At 44.3% G+C, this 18,934-nt stretch overlaps 1 protein-coding gene across 6 annotated transcripts in view; it reads left to right on the forward strand.

Annotated features, from left to right (window-relative positions):
* The window catches only part of LOC108035740 (zinc finger protein ubi-d4 B), a 156,202-nt gene that overhangs the window by 5,840 nt on the left and 131,428 nt on the right, over positions 1–18,934 (forward strand). Inside the window, exons 1-2 of one of the 6 annotated variants that reach the window (XR_007764931.1) lie at positions 1,208–1,388; positions 1,746–1,832. The exons of 3 other annotated variants lie outside the window; for them this stretch is intronic. The gene's annotated coding sequence lies outside the window, so the exon portion shown is untranslated. Of the gene's footprint in view, positions 1–1,207; positions 1,389–1,745; positions 1,833–18,934 lie in introns of those variants that run through there. 2 more of the 6 variants (XR_007764934.1, XR_007764935.1) reach the window with 2 other exon arrangements.

An 18,934-nucleotide genomic window follows, 5' to 3' on the forward strand; every position in this document is an offset into this window, starting at 1 on the left:
AGGTATAGCCAAATGTTTGGCAAATATTCGAAGAAAGTTTTACTGGCCGCGTATGGTTGTAGACGTTCGCAATTACATCAAAACCTGTGAGATTTGTAGGACATCAAAATACCCCATGCAGAAACTTAAACCACCCATAGGATAACAAATTGTTAACGAACGAGTATTTCAAAGGGACTTTATTGGTCCCTTCCCAAGGACGAAAAGATGTAATATAGGAATCTTTATAGTACTCGATCATCTATCGAAATTCACGTTTCTTAAACCGGTAAAGAAGTTTACAACTCAAGTCGTCGTGTCATACCTGAAAGAGGACATTTTTGGTTGTTACGGAACGCCTGAGGTTATAGTAAGCGATAATGGTTTGCAATTCAAAAGTCAGGAATTTTCTTCTTTTTTTTCTAAGCATGGCATTACCCACACTTGCACCGCAGCCTATTCGCCGCAGTCCAATGCCGCAGAAAGAGTTAATAGGTCTATTAATGCTGCATTGAGAGCCTATACCCGATCCGATCAGAGAGAATGGGATAGATATCTTAGTAGTATAAACTGTTCTCTGCGTCGACATATACACCAGTCAATAGCTGAATCTCCATTCTTTGTTGTTTTCGGGCAGCATATGATTTGTCACGGAAAGGATTATAAATTACTCAAAAATCTAAATTTGCTTAATGAAAGTTCCTTACGACTAAACAGACAAGACTAATTCTCTACGTTGCGATTTGACTTCCAAAAGCAATTAGACAAAGCTTATGAAAAGAATGAGCAATCATATAACCTCCGATCTAGGCCTCGATATTTTCAGGTAGGAGAAGAGGTAATTAAACGAAACTTCGCCTTTAGCAATGCCGCCGCCCACTTCAATGCTAAGCTTGCACCGGAAGGAATGAAGGTCCGTGTCAAGCAAAGACTGGGAAACTTTCTCTATTTACTTAAGGATTTAAACGGAAAGGAATTAGGAACATATCATGCAAAGGATATTTGGTAACAGTACACACCCTTTTTCAGGTTTTATCTCTGTCGTGAAGACTAATGATTAATCCTGTGCTGTAGGGGTGTGAACATATTAGGAAAAGATTCTTGTATTTTTTTTAATATAAAATAGCGCTACTGGTTCCGCAACCTGGTGGCAACCTCACATCCTAGAAAATACTAAACGATAATTTCGTATTTTCTAACACTGCTTGTCAGAGGGCTTGCACCCGCCATTTGCGTTTGTTCGTTCTCTTATTTCTGATCTTTCGGCCGAAGCACACGCGTTTTAAATCAAATCGAATTTTGCAAAGAAGTGCGAGACCAGTCGAGCCGAGCCACATACAGTTTACCAGTGCAAATTTAAGTTTCGAGCCAAGCATTCCAACCGTTGTAAGACGTAAGGAAAACTTAAGGTAAATAAAAGTAAACCCAGCCTTGACCAGTTAGTTATTATGTTGGCAGTTCCTAGATTGATACACGTGTTGTTCGCCATATTCTCCTGACCAGTTGCGAGTAACCTAACCCCGGACTGATGGTTAGCCATCGACACGTCCAACACGAGCGTATAGCGGATAAGCAGACACCCTAGACTCTTGTTCTAACTGTTGAATCTGCCGCCTCGCAGCTAAGGATTCACCCCCGATCTCAGCAGCCGATCTGACTGTTGCATCGCTTTTGTAGTTGCTAGAATAGATTTAAATTTTATAGAAATTAAGCTTATTATACGGGTACAGTATGTATATTTGGCCTTAACTAATAATATTTTGTAGTTCACTCAGCATACACACATCCTCGTTTACACACACCGTCCACAGGCCTGTCGACTGCACTGAAAACAGATTTAAAGTATTAATGTTGTAAGTACGGCATAGCCGACCGTCTGTTAACATCAATCTGAGCCAAGTAATATAACTATAGAAATTCAAGTTTCGACGCCCGTGCTATTTTGTTGAAGATTACCTTTCTTCTTTTCAAAACATAATTGTTAACGTAAATTTTTGAATAAAGAACCTAAATGAAGTCAGTTGTACCCATTATATGGTTAATCTGCCATGGGCAAGCTAAAGTTAAGAAAATCATAAGCCGCTTCCATGGGCAACTTATCTTTAATTGAATTTTGGTACGTATTTGAGAATGAAGTATAAAATGAAGTAAATTTGTTTGCGAATTGGGACACCTGAAGTAACTGTGCATCATTAATAAGGGCATTGGCCACATACGCAAAGCGAGCCAATGCAAGGTTGGATGGGTTCTGAAGAGGAATTAAATGACATCTGCAATTCCTCACACTTAAAGTTAAATTAGATTCTTTGAGCTTTGGTTTAGTTTGTCAATAGTTCCCTACTCTGTCTACTATTTAAGTTTATGTGACGGCGCGGTTCTCTAGGTAGCAAAACCCCACTCCCATTTTCCCTGAGCACAGCCGACCCTGTAGGCAGAGTACGCTGCCAGATAGCCGCACACATGGTCGTGTTCGTTACAAGTGTGGAAAACTCCACACAGACTGTTTAAAATGAACTGTATGTCATGTTGTGTTCATACTCCAGGCAATTTGTGGATTGCACTGGGCCGTTCCTTTTATGTGGCTCTTCCACGTGTATTGCAGGTTATAAATGGGGTGCACTTCATTTTTTTTGAAGACTCTGCTAACTGGCTCCAGCTCGACTCTGAAGAGTGGTTGCGGCTCTTTTTTCCTGCTTATAATGTTACTGAATTTCTCTGCAGAAAACCCTTTTTCCTTGACGGTTACGTCGAGCTCGATTGCTTTTAGTACTACTTGCAGGCCCTTAATGTTTTTTAGTTGTTGTGTGTAGTAGCTTTTCCTAGCCTCCTCCAGCTTTTTGGATACAGCTTGGAAATGTTCTTCAGATTTCGTTTGAAGCTTGGTTTAATGGACACCCCCTTTTGTGACCGGAACAATATGAAAGTTTCCGTTCCCGGTCAGCACAAAAATGTTGTTGAGAAGGGCGTTCGAGACGTTCTCCCTAATGTAAATTGGTGGAGGCTGAGGTTTCGGTTGGGTTCTGATACATTTTCAGGTGGAAGCGCAATTGTATTGCTGTTGGATATCCCGGGTAATTTATTTTCTATTTAGGCACGGGCTATTTTGACTTCTTACCTACCGCGCTATTCTGCGGGCTAGGTTTACTTGATATGATATTACAGTCCGGTCGGTAGTATGGACGAACCCGCTTGCTGAATTTCGTTTTAAATTTGATTTGTTGTAGCTGTGTAGCTGTAGTTGCTATTTGTGTTTTTTGCCGTAGCTGTAATCTTTACTGACAAATTAAGTGCTGATGCAGAAGTTTTACCGTTTCATGTTGTTGGTGCGCCAGGGGTCAAAACAGATGGTGGGGGATTTTGCATTGTTGGCTCCACGGCGTCGGAGTAGGGCTAACCATAGGTAAGCATGGTAAAGCAAAATCGTAATCTTTGGCTTTCGACCAACAGCAGGGTCGTTTTGTGCACTTCGGGGCTAATTGACCGCGCTTGATCAGCGCTTACATCGGTTGCTTTAAAAGAGAAGTACTCGTTCTTTCTTTATACTGAGAGCCGTCTCTCGTCTTGCTCACGCTGACGTTGTGTGCGAACGTCGTTTTGACTCATTGCCTCATTGCAATCAAGGTTGATTTAGTAAAAGTTTTACGTTTTATGTTATGTTTTATTTAAATAATTAATTAATAAGCAATTTCATCGCAGAGAGTGCCTTTTCGCGTTATTGTCGATTGATTAAGCCAGTCACTGCACATTTATGATTTTAATGGATACTTTTTCCGATACACGATAAATACACGTCTGCATGCGATGACGGTTGATAGTTTAATTCCGCTCTTGACGTGTTCCTTCTATATGGGTATCTCGTAGTGCCTTGTTGTATCCTTGAAATTTCCTTGGAGTGCGTTGTAGAATCCTGATTTTTTAATATAATTAGCGAATACTAGGAATTATCATTGGAGTTTTTTCGTAGTACTCTTTGAGTATCCTTTGAGTCCTTTCGAAGTATCGCTGGAGAATCCTTGGAGATTCAACGTTGTTTTGCTTCTTTGTGTCTGTATGTTTTAGCTGCTCGCTTGTGTTTTGCGTTTGTCTTCTGTTTATTTCGCTTACGTGGTAGGTCCCCTCTTTTTTTTTTTTTGTGTTTTATTGTCGAATCCATAATCTGGTAAGGCCCGTCGTATCTTTGGGACAATTTTGCTGCAAACCCCTCGGCCGCTTTTGCTAAACGGTGATTCTTGACCCGCACGACGTCACCCACCGTTGTCGTCCATTGCCTCCTCCTTAGATTATCATGCCTAGCCTGATCCTGAGACGCTCTCTCCAGATATCCCTGAGTTTGTTGGCCTTGTCCTCTGGGGTCTCAGTTGATCGTCCGGTCCGCGCGCTCGGTAATCTTGGTTCTCTGCCTTGGGTAGTGAACGACGGTGTCTAACCTGTAAAGTCGGAAACGCTCGTGTCAGGACATTTTTGCTGCCCAGCGAACTGCGCTATCATAGTTTTCACCGTCCTATTTTCTCTATGAGTCGGTTTCTCCTGCCGGGTGTATGGATTTGTGAAATGTTGCTTGGTTCCCATCTTGGCCAGAAAACTATCAAACATCACGATGGAAAAGTTGACTTGTTGAGTGCTCTAAGCACCCAATTTGGAGAAGGTCGTCCACCTTCGCATAGATCTCTCCTTGAACATTCGGATTCTTGTGGTAGTATTGTTGTTGATTGGTTGGTCCCCTTTCATCGTGATCTGATGCTCTGCCGATTGTGTCCTTGTGGCCTCCACCAATCGGCACCGCTACTGATAACTGCTGCCACTCCTGCATTTGCTGCTGTTGCGGTGGTGTCCATGGGCCACTGCGTGTTGCGCCTGATTACTGCGTGGGACTGTGGCGGCGACCATTGGTCATTTTCTTGTGTCTCCCTGTTACCCGTCTCTTCGCATCTTCTGCATGTGACCTTCGTTGGAGATGCCGACTTGGTCTTCTAGATCTTGTTTTACTGTATCCTTTTTCAAATCCCTCATACTCTTCGGCTATCATCATTACCTTATCCAGGTCCGACATTTTGGAAGGTCTCTTAAGAAGATCCTTAGACTTTTGGTGCAGTTTTTCATGTTAAACCTTACGGTCTCTTTCGAAAAATATTTCAGTGGTCTCACTATCGTCTGCATGTCGATCATGAAGTCTTTGAACGACTCGCTAAAGCCCTGCTTCCGTTAACTGACCTGATCCGACAACCTGGTGAAGAAGTCTCGGGGCAGAAATACATTCTATGAACTCAATTGTTTTCCATTGTTTGTTGTTGACCTACTTTGAAGTACTTCCGGCATTCCTCGGGTAATCTCGTGTAAGTCCAAGTCGTATGTGTTGGCGAACTATTCTATATGCTGTAAGGTTTTTACGCATTTTACAATGGTAGTTCGGCAGGCCTCGATTTCGCCACCGGTGGCCTTAGGTACCTCCGACGGTCCTGGAATCCACGATGAGCTCTTGTCTTAGCTCCCTAAAGATCCTAGAAACTGCCTAAATAGGCTCAGCGCGGCTCGTTCCTGACGCGTTGACTCGGCACTGCTTATAACGGCTTGGCTTCGCCAGGGAGTCAGCCGAGCGGGCTTAGGGAAGCGTCACCGTTCTCAAACTAGGTTAAACCGTCTATCCCGGATGGTCGAACTAGGGTTTCTGCTCAGATCGCGCGGACAGTCAAGACTAAACGCCTAGGGTAAACGAATGTTCCACCTTACTGTCCGTGACGTTGCTCGATCTGTCTTGCATAGCTGTCGTCATGTGGTGATTGGCTTGCTGCTGACGATGTCCTACGCACTGATCCTGGATGTGCTGGATGAGTGGCTGTAGCTTGGCTTCTGTTACTCGGGCATTTAGGCATACGCCTATCCGGGACATCACGGATCGAAACCGTAGCGCTCTCCTGGACTATTTCACTCGAGATCGTACCCAATCGACCGCTCTCCTTTTCTGGCAAATCGTGCCAGGACCTGCTCAGATTTCACTTGACGTACTGGGCTTACGTCGGGACACGCCAAAGAAGTGCTTTGGGCAAGGTACACTGGGCTTAGAAAGGGCTCCTCCCGAGATCACGATTTTACGTTACAGGCCTTCACTGCTCAAACTCTGACCGACTCTCTACCATTCCCGAACTTCTCGTCGTAGCGACCGTTTCTGACTGACTGTTTGCTTTGAAATCTTGACTGATCTTTGTGGTTGGACTCCTCCTGATCGACTGATCCTGCTGCCGGCACCTGGCTGAACCATGCTTTTGCGCATGGCTCGCTGAACCTTTCCACTCCAGATCCAGAATCCGTCGCTTTTGTTTGACCCACTTTTCCTTACGGACAGCTGGTTCCCGTGATGCGGGTGGCACCCCTGGCACTCTTGGTCTCCAAATTCTCACATTCTCAACCTTGATCTCCTAACTCTCTTCCTCTCCAACCGCTCTTTGGCGCGCCGTTACTACGCGAATTCGCTTTTACCTCTTACTTTGACCAACATTTAAAAAACTCGTTTCTACTCTCCGGCGTTTACTTGCATATCCTAGCCTTTGAGTCGCTCGCTTATAACTCCGTTGAGTTTCGTCGAACTCCCATCTCATCCCACTGGACATTACCCATTATTTATTAATAACCCAGCGGTCCTCCTCATGGTATCGATACTCATTAGCTATTGATATCGCTAGGGCGGCACTGCCCTTTGATCAGTGGGATGTTCACCATAAACGATGTTGCCATTTTGCATGTCCCCATCGATCGCACTATCGTCCAGTGCCAATCGACTGCCTATCATGGCACCCCCTTCCATTGTACATGGTGATTTTGCCACTTTCGTGGGTAGGATTCCAAATTTTCTTTAGGTCTCTTCGCCTGGCTGATTTCCTGGTAGAGCTCCAGGTTGCTAATTCCCTGTTTCTGCTCCATGAGCGTGTCAAAATTGCAACAGATGGCGGGGACATCCACAGCGGCCAGCACCTGACAGGTGCGCCCCTCCTCACGCAGAATGACGTAAATGCGACGCAGCCGTTCGTCCATCGTTCGTTGCCGCGACCAGAGTGGCGCTCGCGCAGTTTCGAGTAGCTACGCCAGGCTCGGCGTGATTAATCAGTTTCTCCTTGAACTGTGCAACTCCCCCGAAGCTAAATCTGATAGTGCCGGGAATTAATTAATCTAACTAACAGCCATATGACTGATATTGTGCTAAAGGGGCTCGAAAGGTTTTGCCGGCTTGGCAGGTCGATGCATTGCAGACCGATTTGGCTGAACAAACTGGTCAAGCCTCTTGCGAGGTTATTGAGGTGCACAGAAAGTTGTAGGACGCTTTTTGTTTGTCTATTTCATCTTTTACGGTAGGAATGCCTAAGTCCCTATGGATGTTTTGGTTGCGCTGCATAATGTCTATGTTGCTGAGGCTAGCGTTTCCCCATAGCTGAGAGCCATATGTCCAGATGGGCTTGAGTTTGGAGTTGTACTGCAAAGCCTTGTATTCCAGACCTGGGACGAACGAGCGTTAATAATCTAGTGGAAGATTCTGGCTTTAAGTTTTAGATGTACTTTCTTGCGTTCGATGTGTATTATTTATTGATAGTGGAAGGCATGTTTGCCTGTTGATAGTAAACATTATGTGTTTACTTTTTGTCAATCTGTTGTTCTTTTGCACCTTACTGGGAAGGTTCTGTTGTATAGGTACGACTCAAGTAGCTTGTGAGTGTAATCAGGCATGTATTGATCTTGTTCATGAAGCCATCTAGCCATACTCGATCGAAGGCAGTTTGTATTACTGATGTTATTCTATTAAATTGTTCGATTTTTTTATGGTTTTGACGAAAAACCGAGCAAGGATAAATAAAATTGTTTGCTCCTAGATATGGTATTATGCGATTTAAAAGACATTTTCGAACAACAACAACGATAATAAACTAATTGGTCTGAAGAATGACTAAATTTTGTGGTTTTTCCGGGGTTTGGTATCATAATGATAATAGAAATTTTCCATTTTTTCGGATAATAGCCGACAGTCAATGGCAGAGTTTGGAAGATCAATTATCATTTTTATGCTTATTCGCTCACCGCCAGGGGCCGTTTTCGGTTTCAGTTCCCCAATGACTTTCGCGATCTCCTTTGGCTGAAACAATGGGGAAATAGAAAGTCGATTTATGGTATGACAAATGAACTAGAGGCAGAAAGACGTTTCGCTGCGCACCTAGCTGCCATATGAATTTTTTATCGAGTGACTGTTTTGTTTCGAGAGCTCAGATTAGGGTGAGCCCTTCACAGAAAATGATTTGTACTGTTTGACGAAAGTTTTTTAATGTACCGCAGCTGTGCATTTTCTGTTTCTTGTTTGTTTCTTCTTAAGAAGTTGTTTTGATTACGGCGATCTGTTAGTTTTCCATGCACGTCTCAGTCGCCTCTTTTCTAGGACTAGCCGTTCAATTTGTAGATTAGTTTTGATAATTTGTTATTCGGTGTTATGATTGCATTGAATAATTGCCTTCCTTTGAGAGTCACAAGGCGTGATCCCCAGTGCGTGTGTTTCGCATTATAGTCCCCCGTAAGCTATAAAGCGATCTCCAAGCAAATTGTAGAAGTCCATGAATTTTACTTCAGAAATTGTAAAGAGAGGCGGGCAGTAGACAGCGGCTATGGTGAGGTTTCCTTTGCTTAACTTCACTTCACCTTTTGTAAAAGTGGTGCTTGATGCGTTTATGATGAGGATAGCGGTTCCACCGTGGGCATAAACATCTGGATGATCTGTGCGGTAGAAAGAGAAGTTGTATTTGTTTATGAGGAGCGTCTCTACCAGTAGCATAATGTAGATATGATCATCATTCAGAAACTGTGTTACTTTTAGGTTGTGCCGTAAAACGCCATTGGGGTTCCACACTATGTTCTGGTTTTGAATCAGTGTTTGCATGATGGTTTTCATGAATGACATGAATTCCATCACACTTTGTTGAATGGTGACCATCATACATTCCAGAGGGCTTTGTGACAATTCTGGGTTCTGCTGAGCATTTCCTAAATAAGACTGGAGTAGCTTTTCGGTCCGTGATCGAAGGGCATCGGCGTAGTAGAAGGCTATTTAGTTGACAAAATGAGGATTTTACTTCCGGCGTCGTACGGCGGCTAACGCATTTTTTCTTTTTGGGGTCTTCTTTGTTGCCAGGGCAGTTAGCGGAAGTGTGGAAAGCTCCACACAGACTGTTTAAAATGAACTGTATGTCATGTTGTGTTCATACTCCAGGCAATTTGTGGATTGCTCTGGGCCGTTCCTTTTATGTGGCTCTTCCACGTGTATTGCAGGTTATAAATTCACTTCATGCACTTCATTTTTGTTGAAGAGTCTGCTAACTGGCTCCAGCTCGACTCTGAAGAGTGATTGCGGTTCTTTTTTCCTGCTTATAATGTTACTGAATTTCTCTGCAGAAAACCCTTTTTCCTTGACGGTTACGTCGAGCTCGATTGCTTTTAGTACTACTTGCAGGCCCTTAATGTTTTTTAGTTGTTGTGTGTAGTAGCTTTTCCTAGCCTCCTCCAGCTTTTTGGATACAGCTTGGAAATGTTCTTCAGATTTCGTTTGAAGCTTGGTTTAATGGACACCCCCTTTTGTGACCGGAACAATATGAAAGTTTCCGTTCCCGGTCAGCACAAAAATGTTGTTGAGAAGGGCGTTCGAGACGTTCTCTCTAATGTAAATTGGTGAAGGCTGAGGTTTCGGTTGGGTTCTGATTCATTTTCATGTGGAAGCGCAATTGTTTTGCCTTTGGATATCCCGGGTAATTTATTTTCTATTTAGACACGGTTTATTTCTGACTTTTTACCTACCGCGCTATTCTGCGGGCTAGGTTTACTTGATATGATATGACAGTCCGGTCGGTAGTATGGCCGAACCCGCTTGCTGAATTTCGTTTTAAATTTGATTTGTTGTAGCCGGTAGCTGTAGTTGCTATTTGTGTTTTTTGCCGTAGCTGTTATCTTTACTGACAAATTAAGTGCTGATGCAGAAGTTTTACCGTTTCATGTTGTTGGTGCGCCAGGGGTCAAAACAGATGGTGGGGGGTTTTGCATTGTTGGCTCCACGGCGTCGGAGTAGGGCTAACCATAGGTAAGCATGGTGAAGCAAAATCGTAATCTTTGGCTTTCGACCAACAGCAGGGTCGTTTTGTGCACTTCGGGGCTAATTGACCGCGCTTGATCAGCGCTTACATCGGTTGCTTTAAAAGAGAAGTACTCGTTCTTTCTTTATACTGAGAGCCGTCTCTCGTCTTGCTCACGTTGACGTTGTGTGCGAACGTCGTTTTGACTCATTGCCTCATTGCAACCGAGGTTGATTTAGTAAAAGTTTTACGTTTTATGTTATGTTTTATTTAAATAATTAATTAATGAGCAATTTCATCGCAGAGAGTGCCTTTTCGCGTTATTGTCGATTGATTACACTGCACATTTATGATTTATACTTTTTCCGATACACGATAAATACACGTCTGCATGCGATGACGGTTGATAGTTTAATTCCGCTCTTGACGTGTTCCTTCTATATGGGTATCTCGTAGTGCCTTGTTGTATCCTTGAAGTTTCCTTGGAGTGCGTTGTAGAATCCTGATTTCTTAATATAATTAGCGAATACTAGGAATTATCATTGGAGTTTTTTCGTAGTACTCTTTGAGTATCCTTTGAGTCCTTTCTTAGTGTCGCTTGAGAATCCTTGGAGATTCAACGTTGTTTTGCTTCTTTGTGTCTGTATGTTTTAGCTGCTCGCTTGTGTTTTGCGTTTGTCTGCTGTTTATTTCGCTTACGTGGTAGGTCCCCTCTTTTTTTTTGTGTTTTCGTGTCGAATCCATAATCTGATAAGGCCCGTCGTATCTTTGGGACAATTTTGCTGCAAACACCCCTTTTGCGAAACGGTGATCCTTGACCCGCACGACGTCACCCACCGTTGTCGTCCATTGCCTCCTCCTTAGATTATCATGCCTAGCCTGATCCTGAGACGCTCTCTCCAGATATCCCTGAGTTTGTTGGCTTTGTCCTCTGGGGTCTCAGTTGATCGTCCGGTCCGCGCGCTCGGTAATCTTGGTTCTCTGCCTTGGATAGTGAACGACGGTGTCTAACCTGTAAAGTCGGAAACGCTCGTGTCAGGACATTTTTGCTGGCCAGCGAACTGCGCTATCATAGTTTTCACCGTCCTATTTTCTCGGTCGGTTTCTTCTGCTGGGTGTGTGGATTTGTGAAATGTTGCTTGGTTCCCATCTTGGCCAGAAAACTATCAAACATCACGATGAAAAAGTTGACTTGTTGAGTGCTCTAAGCATCCCATTTGGAGAAGGTCGTCCACCTTCGCATAGATCTCTCCTTGAACATTCGGATTCTTGTGGTAGTATCGTTGTTGATTGGTTGGTCGCCTTTCATCGTGATCTGATGCTCTGCCGATTGTGTCCTTGTGGCTTCACCAATCGGCACCGCTACTGATAACTGCTGCCACTCCTGCATTTGTTGCTGTTGCGGTGGTGTCCATGGCCACTGCGTGTTGCGCCTGATTCCTGCGTGGGACTGTGGCGGCGACCATTGGTCATTTTCTTGTGTCTCCTGGTTACCCGTCTCTTCGCATCTTCTGCATGTGACCTTCGTTGGAGATGCCGACTTGGTCTTCTAGGTCTTGTTTTACTGTATCCTTTTTCAAATCCTTCATACTCGTCGGCTATCATCATTACCTTATCCAGGTCCGACATTTTGGAAGGTCTCTTAAGAAGATCCTTAGACGTTTGGTGCAGTTTTTCATGTTAAGCCTTACGGTCTCTTTCGAAAAATATTTCAGTGGTCTCACTATCGTCTGCATGTCGATCATGAAGTCTTTGAACGACTTGCTAGAGCCCTGCTTCCGTTGCCTGAGCTGATCCGACAACCTGGTGAAGAAGTCTCGGGGCAGAAATACATTCTATGAACTCAATTGTTTTCCATTGTTTGTTGTTGGACTACTTTGAAGTCCTTCCGGCATTCCTCGGGTAATCACGTGTAAGTCCAAGTCGTATGTGTTGGCGAACTATTCTACATGCTGTAAGGTTTTTCCGCTCCGTCGAACCTAAACGACCACTCGAGAACCTGTTTAGTGACACGAGCATAGTCTGACGGGCTTGGTCTCAAGATCAGCGCTGCTGTTTTCTTTCTGTGCTTAACTCTCTCCTATGGCCCTTTGTTTGCCATTAGACATCGTTAGCGTGATGCTTGGGCCGACTCTGTCGTGATATGTAGTTGTGGGGTGTTCTCCGCTTTTAAGTAATATTCCGACAATCTCCCATTCAGGGCGACATTGAGCCTCTGTGCGACATTGGCGAAGTCCTCCTTCAGAATCTTCATCCCACCAAAATTTATAAAAATGTGACAGCCCAGAAGTACACTGTTACAACGGTAGTTCGGCTGGCCTCCATGTCGCCACCCGTGGCCTTAGGTACCTCCGACGGTCCTGGAATCCACGATAAGCTCTTGTCTTAGCTCCCTAAAGACCCTAGACACTCCCTAAATAGGCTCAGCGCGGCTCGTTCCTGACGCGTTGACTCGGCACTGCTTATAACGGCTTGGATTCGCGTGGGAGTCAGCCGTGCGGGCTTAGGGAAGCGTCACCGTTCTCAAACTAGGTTAAACCGTCTATCCCTTGCTCTGTCCCGGATGGTCGAACTAGGGTTTCTGCTCAGATCGCGCGGACAGTCAAGACGCCAGGAAGCTGCCTCACGTTTCACTTCGCTTCTACGCCTAGGGTAAACGAATGTTCCACCTTACTGTCCGCGTAGCTGTCGTCATGTGGTGATTGGCTTGCTGCTGACGATGTCCTACGCACTGATCCTGGATGTGCTGGATGAGTGGCTGTAGCTTGGCTTCTGTCACTCGGGCATTTAGGCATACGCCTATCCGGGACATCACGGATCGAAACCGTAGCGCTCTCCTGGACTATTCCACTCGAGATCGTACCCAATCGACCGCTCTCCTTTTCTGGCAAATCGTGCCAGGACCTGCTCAGATTTCACTTGACGTACTGGGCTTACGTCGGGACACGCCAAAAAAGTGCTTTGGGCAAGGTACACTGGGCTTAGAAAGGGCTCCTCCCGAGATCACGATTTTACGTTACAGGCCTTCACTGCTCAAACTCTGACCGTCTCTGTACCATTCCCGAACTTCTCGTCGTAGCGACCGTTTCTGACTGACTGTTTGCTTTGAAATCTTGACTGATCTTTGTGGTTGGACTCCTCCTGATCGACTGATCCTGCTGCCGACACCTGGCTGAACCATGCTTTTGCGCATGGCTCGCTGAACCTTTCCACTCCGGGTTCAGAATCCGTGGCTTTTGTTTGACCCACTTTTCCTTACGGACAGCTGGTTCCCGTGATGCGGGTGGCACCCCTGTGTGCCGCTCCTCTCCCGGTCCAAAGTTCTCGCTAAAGCCCGGTGCAGTTCCGTTATTCCCTTTTGCACACGGCACTCTTGGTCTGCAAATTCTCACATTCTACACCTTGATCTCCTAACTCTCTTCCTCTCCAACCGCTCTTTAGCGCGCCGTTACTACGCGAATTCGCTTTTACCTCTTACTTTGACCAACATTTAAAAAACTCGTTTCTACTCTCCGGCGTTTACTTGCAAATCCAAGCCTTTGAGTCCTTACGATGTTCCTAATGATTTCTTCGGCGCTCCCGCGCTGCTTCCTTGAAGCTCGCTTATAACTCCGTTGAGTTTCGGCGAACTCCCATCTCATCCCACTGGACATTACCCATTAGTTATTAATAACCCAGCGGGCCTCCTCATGGTATCGATATCGCTAGGGCGGCACTGCCCTTTGATCAGTGCGATGTTTACATAAACGATGTTGCCATTTTGAATGTCCCCATCGATCGCACTATCGTCCAGTGCCAATCGACCGCCTATCAAGGCACCCCCTTCTATTGTACATGGTGATTTTGCCACTTTCGTGGGTAGGATTCCAAATTTTCTTTAGCTCTCTTCGCCTGGCTGATTTCCTGGTAGAGCTCCAGGTTGCTAATTCCCTGTTTCTGCTCCATGAGCTTGTCAAAATTGCAACAGATGGCGGGGACATCCACAGCGGCCAGCACCTGACAGGTGCGCCCCTCCTCACGCAGAATGACGTAGATGCGACGCAGCCGTTCGTCCATAATCATGTTGCCGCGACCAGAGTGGCGCTCGCGCAGTTTCGAGTAGCTACGCCAGGCTCGGCGTGATTAATCAGTTTCTCCTTGAACTGTGCAACTCCCCCGAAGCTAAATCTAATAGTGCCGGGAATTAATTAATCTAACTAACAGCCATATGACTGATATTGTGCTAAAGGGGCTCGAAAGGTTTTGCTGGCTTGGCAGGTCGATGCATTGCAGACCGATTTGGCTGAACAAGCTGGTCAAGCCTCTTGCGAGGTTATTGAGGTGCACAGAAAGTTGTAGGACGCTTTTTGTTTGTCTATTTCATCTTTTACGGTAGGAATGCCTAAGTCCCTATGGATGTTTTGGTTGCGCTGCATAATGTAGCTAGCGTTTCCCCATAGCTGAGAGCCATATGTCCAGATGGGCTTGAGTTTGGAGTTTTACTGCAAAGCCTTGTATTCCAGACGCAGGGACGATCGAGCGTTAATAATCTAGTGGAAGATTCTGGCTTTAAGTTTTATATGTACTTTCTTGCGTTCGATGTGTATTATTTATTGATAGTGGAAGGCATGTTTTCCTGTTGATAGTAAACATTATGTGTTTACTTTTTGTCAATCTGTTGTTCTTTTGCACCTTACTGGGTAGGTTCTGTTGTATAGGTACGAATCAAGTAGCTTGTGAGTGTAATCAGGCATGTATTGATTTTGTGCATGAGGCCATCTAGCCATACTCGATCGAAGGCAAAGTGTATTACTGATGTTATTCTATTAAATTGTTCGAGTTTTCCATGGTTTTGACGAAAAAACGAGCAAGGATAAATAAAATTGTTTGCTCCTAGATATGGTATTATGCGATTTAAAAGACATTTTCGAAGAACAACAACGATAATAAACTAATTGGTCTGAAGAATGACTAAATTTTGTGGTTTTTCCGGGCTTTGGTATCATAATGATAATAGAAATTTTCCATTTTTTCGGATAATAGCCGACAGTCAATGGCAGAGTTTGGAAGATCATTTATCATGTTTATGCTTATTCGCTCACCGCCAGGGGCCGTTTTCGGTTTCAGTTCCCCAATGACTTTCGCGATCTCCTTTGCCTGAAACAATGGTGGTGGGGAAATAGAAAGTCGATTTATGGTATGACAAATGAACTAGAGGCAGAAAGACGTTTCGCTGCGCACCTAGCTGCCATATGAATTTTTTATCGAGTGACTGTTTTGTTTGGAGAGCTCAGATTAGGGTGAGCCCTTCACAGAAAATGATTTGTACTGTTTGACGAAAGTTTTTTAATGTACCGCAGCTGTGCATTTTCTGTTTCTTGTTTGTTTCTTCTTAAGAAGTTGTTTTGATTACGGCGATCTGTTAGTTTTCCATGCACGTCTCAGTCGCCTCTTTTCTAGGACTAGCCGTTCAATTTGTAGATTATTTTTGATAATTTTTTATTCGGTGTTATGATTGCATTGAATAATTGCCTTCCTTTGAGAGTCACAAGGCGTGATCCCCAGTGCGTGTGTTTCGCATTATAGTCCCCCGTAAGCTATAAAGCGATCTCCAAGCAAATTGTAGAAGTCCATGAATTTTACTTCAGAAATTGTAAAGAGAGGCGGGCAGTAGACAGCGGCTATGGTGAGGTTTCCTTTGCTTAACTTCACTTCACCTTTGGTAAAAGTGGTGCTTGATGCGTTTATGATGAGGATAGCGGTTCCACCGTGGGCATAATCATCTGGATGATCTGTGCGGTAGAAAGAGAAGTTGTATTTGTTTATGAGGAGCGTCTCTACCAGTAGCATAATGTAGATATGATCATCATTCAGAAACTGTGTTACTTTTAGGTTGTGCCGTAAAACGCCATTGGGGTTCCACACTATGTTCTGGTTTTGAATCAGTGTTTGCATGATGGTTTTCATGAATGACATGAATTCCATCACACTTTGTTGAATGGTGACCATCATACATTCCAGAGGGCTTTGTGACAATTCTGGGTTCTGCTGAGCATTTCCTAAATAAGCCTGTTGTAGCTATTCGGTCCGCGATCGAAGGGCATCGGCGTAGGAGAAGGCTATTTAGTTGACAAAATGAGAATTTTACTTCCGGCGTTGTACGCGGGTATTCTGATGACGTGGTTAACTTGCGGCTAACGCATTTTTTCTTTTTGGGGTCTTCTTTGTTGGCAGGGCAGTTAGCGGAAGTGTGGAAAACTCCACACAGACTGTTTAAAATGAACTGTATGTCATGTTGTGTTCATACTCCAGGCAATTTGTGGATTGCACTGGGCCGTTCCTTTTATGTGGCTCTTCCACGTGTATTGCAGGTTATAAATTCACTTCATGCACTTCATTTTTTTTGAAGACTCTGCTAACTGGCTCCAGCACGACTCTCAAGAGTGATTGCGGTTCTTTTTTCCTGCTTATAATGTTACTGAATTTCTCTGCAGAAAACCCTTTTTCCTTGACGGTTACGTCGAGCTCGATTGCTTTTAGTACTACTTGCAGGCCCTTAATGTTTTTTAGTTGGTGTGTGTAGTAGTTTTTCCTAGCCTCCTCCAGCTATTTGGATACAGCTTGGAAATGTTCTTCAGATTTCGTTTGAAGCTTGGTTTAATGGACACCCCCTTTTGTGACCGGAACAATATGAAAGTTTCCGTTCCCGGTCAGCACAAAAATGTTGTTGAGAAGGGCGTTCGAGACGTTCTCCCTAATGTAAATTGGTGGAGGCTGAGGTTTCGGTTGGGTTCTGATACATTTTCAGGTGGAAGCGCAATTGTATGGCTGTTGGATATCCCGGGTAATTTATTTTCTATTTAGCACGGGTTATTTTGACTTTTTACCTACCGCGCTATTCTGCGGGCTAGGTTTACTTGATATGATATGACAGTCCGGTCGGTAGTATGGCCGAACCCGCTTGCTGAATTTCGTTTTAAATTTGATTTGTTGTAGCTGTGTAGCTGTAGTTGCTATTTGTGTTCTTTGCCGTAGCTGTAATCTTTACTGACAAATTAAGTGCTGATGCAGAAGTTTTACCGTTTCATGTTGTTGGTGCGCCAGGGGTCAAAACAGATGGTGGGGGGTTTTGCATTGTTGGCTCCACGGCGTCGGAGTAGGGCTAACCATAGGTAAGCATGGTGAAGCAAAATCGTAATCTTTGGCTTTCGACCAACAGCAGGGTCGTTTTGTGCACTTCGGGGCTAATTGACCGCGCTTGATCAGCGCTTACATCGGTTGCTTTAAAAGAGAAGTACTCGTTCTTTCTTTATACTGAGAGCCGTCTCTCGTCTTGCTCACGTTGACGTTGTGTGCGAACGTCGTTTTGACTCATTGCCTCATTGCAACCGAGGTTGATTTAGTAAAAGTTTTACGTTTTATGTTATGTTTTATTTAAATAATTAATTAATGAGCAATTTCATCGCAGAGAGTGCCTTTTCGCGTTATTGTCGATTGATTACACTGCACATTTATGATTTATACTTTTTCCGATACACGATAAATACACGTCTGCATGCGATGACGGTTGATAGTTTAATTCCGCTCTTGACGTGTTCCTTCTATATGGGTATCTCGTAGTGCCTTGTTGTATCCTTGAAGTTTCCTTGGAGTGCGTTGTAGAATCCTGAATTTTTAATATAATTAGCGAATACTAGGAATTATCATTGGAGTTTTTTCGTAGTACTCTTTGAGTATCCTTCGTAGTGTCGCTTGAGAATCCTTGGAGATTCAACGTTGTTTTGCTTCTTTGTGTCTGTACGTTTTAGCTGCTCGCTTGTGTTTTGCGTTTGTCTACTGTTTTTTTTGCTTATGTGGTAGGTCCCCTCTTTTTTTTGTGTTTTCGTGTCGAATCCATAATCTGATACGGCCCGTCGTATCTTTGGGACAATTTTTCTGCAAACCCCTCGGCCGCTTTTGCGAAACGGTGATCCTTGACCCGCACGACGTCACCCACCGTTGTCGTCCATTGCCTCCTCCTTAGATTATCATGCCTAGCCTGATCCTGAGACGCTCTCTCCAGATATCCCTGAGTTTGTTGGCGTTGTCCTCTGGGGTCTCAGTTGATCGTCCGGTCCGCGCGCTCGGTAATCTTGGTTCTCTGCCTTGGGTAGTGAACGACGGTGTCTAACCTGTAAAGTCGGAAACGCTCGTGTCAGGACATTTTTGCTGCTGAATTTCGTTTTAAATTTGATTTGTTGTAGCTGTGTAGCTGTAGTTGCTATTTGTGTTTTTTGCCGTAGCTGTAATCTTTACTGACAAATTAAGTGCTGATGCAGAAGTTTTACCGTTTCATGTTGTTGGTGCGCCAGGGGTCAAAACAGATGGTGGGGGGCTTTGCATTGTTGGCTCCACGGCGTCGGAGTAGGGCTAACCATAGGTAAGCATGGTAAAGCAAAATCGTAATCTTTGGCTTTCGACCAACAGCAGGGTCGTTTTGTGCACTTCGGGGCTAATTGACCGCGCTTGATCAGCGCTTACATCGGTTGCTTTAAAAGAGAAGTACTCGTTCTTTCTTTATACTGAGAGCCGTCTCTCGTCTTGCTCACGCTGACGTTGTGTGCGAACGTCGTTTTGACTCATTGCCTCATTGCAATCAAGGTTGATTTAGTAAAAGTTTTACGTTTTATGTTATGTTTTATTTAAATAATTAATTAATAAGCAATTTCATCGCAGAGAGTGCCTTTTCGCGTTATTGTCGATTGATTACACTGAACATTTATGATTTTATTGGATACTTTTTCCGATACACGATAAATACACGTCTGCATGCGATGACGGTTGATAGTTTAATTCCGCTCTTGACGTGTTCCTTCTATATGGGTATCTCGTAGTGCCTTGTTGTA

This window comes from Drosophila biarmipes, unplaced genomic scaffold, assembly GCF_025231255.1.
Source record: "Drosophila biarmipes strain raj3 unplaced genomic scaffold, RU_DBia_V1.1 ptg000005l, whole genome shotgun sequence".
In the NCBI taxonomy this organism is placed as follows: Eukaryota; Metazoa; Arthropoda; class Insecta; order Diptera; family Drosophilidae; genus Drosophila; species Drosophila biarmipes.